We start from the raw sequence: 8,548 nt of genomic DNA, 5'->3' as shown, positions 1-8,548 counted from the left end.
TCACCTTGGCATCAAGTCCTGCCTGCAAAAGGCAGACAGCATTGCTCACCCTGCCTCTGAATGGTTCTGGTTAGGCTTTACCAGAGAGGCAGAGGTGACACAACCAGGACCTCCCTGCCTGAAATGTTACCCTCCATCCAAATAACTGCAATAGATTAAAAAGCAATCCAGCTATCTTCATTCCTGGCAATAGGAACAAGAATTCCAACTCTTTGATAACTAATTCCTTTCCAAGTGGAGCAGATTCTATTGGAAAAATCTGCCCTCCAAAAACACCTTGATGTTTAACCCCTGCTGATCCTGCAGCCTTGCCTGTTGCACTGCTTCTTCTTGCCAGGAACCAGCTTCCAGACTTCTCAGCTCCTTCTGCCTCTGGTACAGGTCTCTGCTTTTGGTGCTCATGTGCTCTGTAGCTGGCCTGGACATGGATCTGTTTTCCAGACAATTGCCCATGTCTGCAAATGCTGAACAAGAGGTTTATGTGCCTCCACAGTGCAAAACTACCACTCATGTTGTGACACCAAGCATGGTGTAGAATTTTGCTCCTGCCCTTAATTTTAATTCCAGCTGCATCTCCTATCCCTCTGTTACTTCTATGGTGTAAAAATCACATGATGGATTTTTTTAAAAAATAATTCTGATGTTTATATTTGTTGATCATGGGGAAAGCATCAATTGCTTTATACTAAAGGTATCCAAACAGCACAAATCCAGTATTTTTGGATTTACTTTACAGATTACTTTGTGATCAAGACTGATATTCAACATTAATGGTGGAGTAAAGCAGAAGCACAGTCAAAGTAAGAACACACACAGAAGTATTTGCATCTTAAGTAACTCAAATCACCAGTTTGTTATGAAGAACTCACTCAGCTACTCTTTTTTATTGCTAGTAAGTTTGAGTACTGCTCTACAGCAAGACTCCACTACTACATCAGAAATTTTAAACACAAGCAGGAAACATAAAATGAAACTCAATGTAAATAAAGCTGCTTCAGATGTTTTTGAATGTAAAAGTGAAATATATCAATGTTTGAGAAATTCCATACATTCAGCAAGCAAATACAGAAGAGGCTTAACTTTCTGCTGTTCTTTCAGACTGGTAGCCTAATGTTTATTCACAGTGCTTTATAAGCGATACATTATTAATCAGATTATACTAAGACCTCATCTTTGTTTTTCTGTTAGAGTTCATTAAGTAGCAATTACAGCAGGATAATCAAGTCTTGGTTAAGAACAGGTAATGCAGTCTTCCACTCTCGTGCATCTTAGACAGTAGTAAATGAATTTTAAAAATAATTTAAATTCCCCATCACAGCAGTTTTCTCAGAACACCACATCTATCTCCTGTAAATGTTCCGGATCAAGTTGCCAGAATGTTGATTTCATTAGAAAACCAAAATAGCAACAGTCAGTGAGAGTAAGCAGAGGAGTCTCACAGCTTGCAGATACTGGGAAATACAGAGGCTTGAACTAGCCAGAGAGTATTTTTTGGGAGAAAACACAGTCATTTTTCTAAAGTACATTTGCTTTTGTAACATGTGGCTTGCGTAGAACTTACCACATGTGGAACATAAAGCGTTTTATAAAAATTTCTGTTTAACTGAGTTTCAGGGAAAGAAAGTGGTTTTAGCTAAGAGGGATCAACTTAACAGGAGATCAGGACCTTGGCTTTAAGGCAAGTGCCCTGTTCTCAAGACCCAGACTGTCTCCTCAGCAAATAATAGCATTAAGTACTCTTTCACTTGCATATCATTTTTCGTGCCTAAATAGAATTTTTTGCTTTGCAGAAGTGCCAGCAAACTCTACCAACAGTCTCTGAGGTAGGCAGTGAATGCCCTCTGGGCTGGTTGGTTTTTGTCCTCTGGGGGAGTTAGGGAGCATGGAGACAACAGGGGTCGTCATTGTGGACTTCCCGCTTGCCAGTGATGTTGAAAAGGGTTGGGGCAGGGAAGGAGTGAAGCACTCCAGTCCTCCCATCCTCTGCAGGATATAACAAAATTCAGCCCTTTCTAGGGTGAAACAGTGTAGCTGCTCTAAAGCTTACCAGCAACCAACAAAACATCCCAGTTCACAGCAGGGAATAGAATGTATAATCAGTCTAAATGAATTTGCAGATGAATTCAAACAGAATACCAGTTTATGAATTGGAATTGGGTTCACACTTCTTCTCATCTAAAAATACTTTGGAAACTTTAATGAGCACAAGGTGCCAGGATGTCTTTATGCTGGAAGCAGCCTGAGGGGTAGCACAGCTTTACCATCACTGTGGAGTGGGAGGTCAGCACTCAGCAGAAGGAAAAAGGGAGATTCCCTGGCATGATCCATGTGCTCAGCAACCCCTAATGGCCTCCCAGTGACCTCCTCGACTGGCCAGAACCCACTGTGGTTCTGAGTGCTCTGATCCACAGCCTGAGTTACCTTGGTGAACAACAACCCAACAAACCAGTAAGGAATTATTCTTCCTTTACTGTGGCCTGAGCTGAAAAGGGTGATAAGTGGACAGTCCCTGTAGGAAGTATCTATTAACATGGGGTGCTTAAAATATACAGCAATGAATGCATGGCCAGGATTTTAACATTCCTGTATTGTTTGTCCTGAATAACAACACCTACAGACATCAGTCTGGTGTTCTGAAAACCCTTGGATGTGTTCGTTCCCTATAGGGCAGTGTTTAAAGGGTGCACTCCAACAATATTTTCTAATTGCCTTTGAGACTGTTGAATCAAAATATTCATAGTCACTTCTGCTGTACCCTCTTTCAGGTTTCTACAGTGCTTAGCTTTTTATATTAGAAATGTAGCTGAGTCACAGAACTGATGTGTTTCTTCTTACAGTAGTGTTCTGATTCCCAAAATATTACATCTTTTCATTTTCTTCATATAGCATTTTCTAATCTGACACATGATTTTTTGAGAGGAACATAATTCCTTCAAAGTTTCATTGTTTTTTTTATACCAAAGTCCTTGCCTTCATTTTAATCAAATAATATTTTTATATATAATTTCCATATTTCTTGTAAAGCACTTTACACTGAGCTGTAAGCTGGTTTTCATAGACCTTAAATATACAGTAGGCAAAGCATTAAAGAAGATTTTAGTGACTATATGTAAGGAAGATAAGAAAACAAAGTATTTTTTTATGTAAATAGCTCTTAGGATCCTTCTGATGTGCAAAAGCAAACCTGTAGCTTGTCTGAAAGACACACAAATGAAAGAAAAGAAGAAAAACAGTTTCAACAAAAAGAAGCACCTTTTAAAATGTATGATCCTTGGAGTTTTATGAACTATTCCTTGTGATGAAATAGTCTTTACTTTAAGAACATACCAAATATTGCCCACATCTTCCCCTAGGGAAAAGTTTGTTCTGAATCTTCCTGGCACCTTGTAGCAATGCTGTATTTTAAGGACATGCAGTAACTGAACAGGTTAGGATAGGATTTAGCTTTCCTGGAGTCACACACACATTGTCTTCATGGGATGTGCTATGAGAGAGAGACAGGAGATCTGCATGGTTTGCTCAGCTGGGGCTTTTATAGACCCCCAGTAGTAATTTCTGGGAACAGTCCAATCTCAAATTATTTGAAAAATAATAATAACTAAAAACCAAAATTTAATAATGATCTCTGAAAGATTTGAGCTAGCCTTCTATAGAGCCTGTGTACTACTCCAAATTAGGCCTGAAATGTATGAAATCACATTCACTTTCAGCTGCGTTGCATAGGTACCACTACAGGATAAATTTTCCAACCTGATTCTGTTAATAAAGGTAATTTCTTGGCTGTCAGCAATGATGACCTTGTAGGTTTATTACCTACAGGGTCTATAAACCTACAAAGTCATCATTGCTGACAGTGGTCGAGGCCAAACTAGTCTGACTCTCAGATTTTATGGTACGGTTTAATTAAAATTATTTCGTAAAATTACTTACAGTAGTTCAGCAATCCTGCATTCTCATTTTTGTGAAATTACATTCCAGACCTATAACACACTTTAATCTTTAATGATGTTTCCACGTTTCTGAAACTGAAAACCCTAAAATACTTTAAATGCTATAGATAAAACAGTAGATAAATCCTACTTGTAGTTCCAAACATGCAGACTGTGACATGCTACATGCCTTTTGTCTCAGTGTGCCAGGCTAAAGGACAACAGGAGCATCCTCAAAAAGAAGAGGCATCTGGATCCATTTCCAGAGTGGGCCTGAATTAAGGGAAGAACTGCCCATGCCAAGGCTTCTCCTTGCTATCTTTCGCTGATCTCATGTTTCGGTTTCACTGGAGCTGATTTCTGGGAGGAGAAATCTGATAGTAAGTATTCAGTGGCCAAGTAAGTGCACGGTTCCTCAGTGCTGAGTTATCCACAGCTGCTTGCTGTTAATAGCTCAGAGAGAGACACAGCAGGACTGCTGGGCCAGTGGCTGCCTGTCTCCCTGGCAAAATAGGGAATGTCCAAACTTAAACCTGTTATTTTCCTCAGTGGCGTGGTATTTCAGAAGAGTTTTTGCATAACTTCAATGTGTCTGTTATAACCAGGAAAAGAGATAAGGGTGAGGGGTAGAACTACAGCACAGCAATGGTGAAAGGCATTGGTTTGCATCCTGCTTATGAAAGAGTCACTGATACCCTGCAGCCAAATCCACATCCAGTTTAACTGATGCTTGTCACCTCGGGGGTGACATTTTCCATTCTGATTAGACAGTTGGGAGAGATTTGAAAGGTCTTAGACTTCCCCTGACATATCCAAGTACTGGCTCTGATAACACGTAGTAAACAAGCTTATATTATTTAGTGGTGAATCCAGCTCTGGTTAGCAAGAATAAGACAGATCAAGCCCTGTTCTTGTCTGCTTTGTGTTGATTGTTGAGGTTTTTAGTTAGTTGATCATGTAAAGGATGCCACTGTGTGTCTTCATTTTGACATCTGTTCCAAAGGCCCTGGGGGTTTTTTTCAGAATATTTTTGTACATAAATGAATGCTTTGGACAGTTTGTTTTGAGCTCACAGCCTGTACTGAGGCATAGCTCTAGGTAAAACTGTTTACTACTTTCAGAAGACTTCATAAGGTTGTAGAACAAGGATAAGAAAGCCTCTGGAGCCTGAATTCCAGATACACATGAGTTACGCAGCTGTTGTGGTGTGATTCTTGGGGCTGTCCTGTGCAGGGCCAGGAGTTGGATCTTAGTGATCCTTGTGGGTCCCTTCTAATTCAGGATATTCTATGATTCTGTGATTCTTTGAGAGGTTTGCTTTTTTTCATCTGCCAGTCTCCTTTCTTTTTACTTTAACACAATTATGTTTATTTGCGATCGGGAAGAAAAGTAACTTTACAAAGACATCTTCCTCATGTTACTTCCCATCTCTCTCGTGTTACTCCCGTGTTTCTTCTTTGTTAATTAGAAAAACATTACCTATCCTGTAACCAAGGCAGCATTTTTAAATGCACTTGAACAGTAATTAAAACCAGAGTATGCCAACAGGTAAAGTACCTGTATCATATTTCACTGGAGATATTCAGGTGGCATAATTTTACATACAGATATGCAAGACAAATATATGTAAAATGAAATTGTAAATATACATATACACATCTTCGACCAGGCTGCTGGCGACAGGATGAGAGGATACAGTGTTTAGCTGCTCCAGGGGAGGTTTAAGTCGGACGCTAGGAACAATTTCTCACAGAATGGATCATCAGACATAGGGACGGGCTGCCCGGGGAGGCGGTGCCGTCCCTGGAGGCGTTTCAGGAATGCCCGGACGTGGCACTGAGGGACATGGTTTAGTTGACGTGGTGCTGTTCGGTCATAGGTCGGACTCGACGTCCTCACAAGTCCTTCCAACCTAACCGATTCCGTGACTCCGTTTTTCAAGCACATAACGAGGAAAAACAAGTATCCCTTTAGTAACTGGGCTCCGTGTTTGAAGCGGCATGTATCCCCCGGAGCGAAAGATAAACCCTTTCCCAGGGTGACCGCCCCGGGCTGCCCTTCGCCCCCGCCCGGGAGGGCACGGCCCGGCCACGGGCGCGGCCTCGCTGCCCGCACTGCGCAGGCGCGGCCCGCGCCGGGCCGCCTCAGACGTGGCACTCGGGCGCGTGAGGGAGCGGGCGCGCGGCCGCAGGTAACGGTCCCAACCGGCACCGCCGGCTGAGGCGGCGGCGCGGGGACAGCGCGGGGCCAGCGCGGGCAGCGGCGGGGCGGGCGCGGGGCTGCGGCCGCCCTCAGCAGCGCGGAGCCCGGGGGCTGCGCCCAGCCGCCAGCAGCCGGCGGCGGAGCCCAGCCCCGGCAGGCACAGGTAGCGACTGCCGCGGGGTGGGCGGTGGCTCCGAGCGCGGGGTCGGAGCTGTTGCGAGCTTACGGCGGCTGAAAACTCGTAGGCGATGGGGATGGAAAAGTTACATGCATGAAAAGATGTAGTAAAGCTCGGCAGCCTTGGCAGCAAAATTAGATTTTGCTTTCGGTGCTTGGTTCGCAGCGTGGTGCCGGAGAAGAGCCCAGAAGTAGGTGTGTGTCTGTGCTGCATTCGGTGTTGGTTCAGCGTGAGTGAGCCCCGGGGCTGGGCACCCACTGACCCTGCGGCGTGCGTGGGAACGGGCTGCGCCTCTGCCTCCGTGACGGGCTGCTGGGGAGCGCAGTGTCTCCGCAGAAATACAAAGTTGATACTTGTCCTTCTGGGAGCCAAGGACTCGAGCCTGGTTTTGTTTCTGTTGTCCTTCTTCTGCTTGCGCATAGTTAACTTTTACATCTCCCCAGAGACAGCAGAGCGTTGCATAGGTGCAGCGATCTTCTGGAAAAGGTGACAGCCTATTCGGTAATAGAGGTCAATTAAATTCTGCAGCTCTTCCTCGGTGTTGGTGTTCTTCCCCAGGTTATGGGGTATAAGGTAAACTAGTGTTGAGACGGAGAAAAAAGTTTTCATGACCTTCTGTGTGAACTCTTTTCACCCCCACAGTATAATTTCTGAAATGCTCATAATTCTTCAGGCAACCTTAAAACACTCATTTGTGGTAGTTGATATATATACCTATCCTGAGAACAGAATAAGTATCCTTGGTGCTAAATAGAGTCTGGAACTGTGTTGAAGAACTTGTATTATTTAATCTGTGGTTAGAGCTTCTGTCTCACTTCAGCACAACCTCTGTGTGTTTATACTGTCTGTGGGAAGTTTGACGTGGCAAGATTTTTTTTTTTCTTGTGTGTGTGTGAGTAAGCTGTGGAGGAAGTAATTTCCTCTGAATGCTCTTGCAGCTTAAGGTGCAGCTGCCTCTAAGTGAAAATCTCTTCCTTTATGTAGATATAAAGGATGTATACACCTGTGCTGGTGTGTAGGTAATTTAATGCTATAATTTAGTGTCTTTTGGAACAACTAAAGCTCTCCCTGCCACGTCTTTTCTGATGGAGGTGGGGGAGGGAAGGAGGTACAGTTGGCAGCAGCAAGCCTCTGATTACACTTTTTTCTTTCTTCTCCCTGTGTTTACCTCGTTAGCCAATAAATAGGAGAAAACTCCGTAGGATTAACTCCTGGAAGCAGTTAACCACTGCAACTGAGAAATCTTGTGCTGCCATGAAGAGTGTGGAGAGGGCCAGGCCCTATACACAGCTCAGAGGGATTTCTTGTCTGATGTGGATGATCAGTAAAACTGTTGAGGTTTTTTTCTTCAGAAATATCTGTTTAACTTGGGAATGGGCTTTCTGGTAGGGATAACTCTTCTCTACTGACATGTGCCAGTGCAGCATAAATTTATCTGTGTGTTGTTGGAGCTGTAATTTTGAGGTGCCTTTGTGCATGCTTCTGAAACACAATTTGTGTTTTATTTTTGTCCAGTTTCCATGTTTAAAGATGACTCCATGGCTTGAGCTTAAGAGTGTGAAGTACAGGTGGTTGGGAATGCTATAAAGGAACACTTGACACCTGAAATGCTCATTTATGTTGTGTAGTTCCTTGGGATGACTGGCTTATGTGCTTGGGACTCTACAGGAGTAGTAAATGCGTGTTCAGGTTGGATCCTCAGCATTTCTCATAGCAGTTTAATTTAGGCCTCAAGAAGGTGAAATTCTGTTATTGTTAAATTCAATCTGCTATCAAAATGGAAGCTCCCACATGGAAAAGAGGAATCTTGTTCTCAAGGCTGCAGAGTGTACATATTTAATAACTTTGCAGATCCCTTGGTGGCAAGGGCTCTGTATCTGAAAACTAATCTGGTGAAATACAATCATATGATTTGTCAATGCAGAATTCTTCAGATTTTTTGCTTCTAAAAATGATGGCAGTTACCAGGACACTCTTTCCTGAAAGTTTTCTAAAATGTTACTCTGTCCTGTTAAACAAAATCTGACTACAAGAAAGAAATTGCATGTCATGTGGATGCTCTCATCATTAGAAAACTCTTTCTCGATTGCTATCTATCCAATTTTGGGGCTTGCTTGTTTCATGTATTGAACAACAACAGGATCAAGATGTGAAACTTACGGAGAAGATGCCTGATAACAGCAAGGCCAATGTACAGGGCTGTTGAGGCCATACTGCCTCCACTCTCCCTCGTGGGATG

General features: G+C 43.1%; 1 protein-coding gene across 2 annotated transcripts in view; it reads left to right on the top strand.

Moving 5' to 3' along the window:
* The first annotated feature begins 6,000 nt into the window (after positions 1–6,000).
* SEC24D (SEC24 homolog D, COPII coat complex component) overlaps positions 6,001–8,548 on the top strand; it is a 41,866-nt gene continuing 39,318 nt past the window's right edge. Inside the window, exon 1 of one of the 2 annotated variants that reach the window (XM_059843682.1) lies at positions 6,001–6,120. The gene's annotated coding sequence lies outside the window, so the exon portion shown is untranslated. Of the gene's footprint in view, positions 6,121–6,178; positions 6,295–8,548 lie in introns of those variants that run through there. The other variant, XM_059843683.1, reaches the window with a different exon arrangement.

The sequence above is a fragment of the Haemorhous mexicanus genome, chromosome 4 (genome assembly GCF_027477595.1).
Source record: "Haemorhous mexicanus isolate bHaeMex1 chromosome 4, bHaeMex1.pri, whole genome shotgun sequence".
Classification (NCBI taxonomy): Eukaryota; Metazoa; Chordata; class Aves; order Passeriformes; family Fringillidae; genus Haemorhous; species Haemorhous mexicanus.
This window is presented reverse-complemented; position numbering and strand designations above follow the sequence as displayed.